The following is a 2094-nucleotide window of genomic DNA, read 5'->3' as shown; positions in this document are numbered from 1 at the left end:
CAGGACAAGGATTCAACACACGGGAAGGATTGGAGGTAGGCACTAAACCTACAAATTTCAATTTGTGTGAAAAAGAGAGGCCTGTTTTTGCATTTTTGTCATTCTGTTTAAGGAAATTTTTTACAGTTTCAGTTTTTTGTGCATGTTCATTTTATTTTCTGTTCTTAGCTTAGTTCAGTTTTCTGCATCATTAATTTTGTGCATTTTAGTTCTCTGTTAAACCTGCACCTATAGAGAAACTGAAATCTGCACACACACATGAAGATTGAACATTTCGAATTTGCTGCACATGCATTTAGTTCACTGCACACTCATTGAATTCGTTGCAAATCTCACAGCTGTACACGCATTTAGTTCACTGCACACGCACTTCAAAAAAATAATAATAATAAAAGAAGGCAGTTGTGTGTGAACAGCACACCGCGCGGAGAGACCCACACACCGCACCATAAAGACCGCCACCGCATTGGATAAGGGGATGCAAAAAAAAAAGAGTCTGGAAAATTTTTCATTTTCTACCGCAAAAATTTGGGAGGTTATCTAACTTTTCGAGAGGAGTTAGACGACACCCATCGTCAAAATTTCGGTCCCGGAACCATTTTCCCATAGTGAGTCAGTATGGGAAACTCGTAAATTTTAGGCGATTTTCGATCCGAAAAAATATGCTATTTTTTTGGCCTAATGTGTTCGAGGGGGTTTGAAATGGGTTCTGGCAAAGTTTGAGCCAACTTGAAAATTTTTGGATTTTTTTGAAAAAAAAAATTATTAAAAAAAACCCTTAAAATTTGACCTTATACACTTGCGGTTAGGACGTCATATAGACACTGCCATAGGGCCTAAGGCACCTTCTAGAGTACCTACGCAGGAAAGTGGGACCCAATCGGTAGGAAATTTGGCAGATATTGCTGAAACCTTTTCCGAATCCCAATCTGATACCCTTTCCAGGACAACTAGCTCATTGTCTATGGACAATCTAGGGCCGTCAAATAGTCATCCCTTAGCCCCAAATAGGACACCCACAAGATCTTTTAATCCATTTGAAGCCGACACCATGGGGTTACTGTTGAAATTTGAGCATAATGATGAGCTATGGTGGATCATACACTAGAATCAACATGATTAACAAAGTGATTAGCAAATAATTAAGACGTAATTAGTGAATAATTAGCAAATAGATTAATGTAAGCATGGATACTCAAAAACCAGCAAATTCTTATTAGGGCTATGCCTCAATTTATAGAGTTTACATCAAGCATCAAATCCCATTGATTTCTCCATGATTCACTCCCAGAATATCTCCACCTCTTGCCTGATTCTCTCCACCTCTTCTCTTTTCCCTGAATATCTCCCAGAATATCTCCACACTCCTAAATTCCCTCATGCTACCCATTATTCTCTCCCAGTAGATTCTTCTAACCTTTTCACAGGTTCTTTCACAATTACATCTCCTCTTTTACAGCCTCTATTCAAGAGCTTGTTCCCACACACACCCTATTCACTTGTATATTTCAACACCTCCCCTCAAGTGAATAATCCTAGTACACCTAGACCCTATACCAAGTTTGCCTCCCCTTACTTGGAAGTCCGCGACCAGTGTCTACTCCTCCCCTCAAGTTATCTCAGCACATCTGGACCCTGTATCAAGTTTCTTTCTTACTTGACAGTCCGCGACCAGTGCCTCAAGTCCCTAAACTCCATAGTCCTTGACACTCTCTCTCTCTATGTGTCCAAGGCTACTATAAGTGCCCGCGACCTTGACTAAAGTGCTCACACATACATCTACCACGTGGCCTACATCATCGGTGGCTCAGAGGTGGTTTTACTTTATTGGGGCAGGTTACATTGGGTTGTGGGGTCTCTCTCTCTCTCTCTCTCTCTCTCTCTCTCTCTCAGATTTTCACATGGCTCCTCACTCTTTGGAGCCTCACATCTTCTCTTGTCTTCAGTCTTCTTGTCGTGGCAGCATCTCTCCACGCGTCCGTCTCTTCTTTCAGTCTTCTTGGGGAAGCTTCTCTTCTTGTGGCAGCTTCTCTTCTCGTGTCCATGTCTTCCTTCAGATCTTCTTGGTGTGGATCCTCTTCTTGGGAAGAGATA

Source organism: Cibotium barometz, chromosome 12 (genome assembly GCF_041138505.1).
Source record: "Cibotium barometz isolate CiBa-2024 chromosome 12, ASM4113850v1, whole genome shotgun sequence".
In the NCBI taxonomy this organism is placed as follows: domain Eukaryota; kingdom Viridiplantae; phylum Streptophyta; class Polypodiopsida; order Cyatheales; family Cibotiaceae; genus Cibotium; species Cibotium barometz.
Note: the sequence above shows the minus strand (reverse complement) of the source record.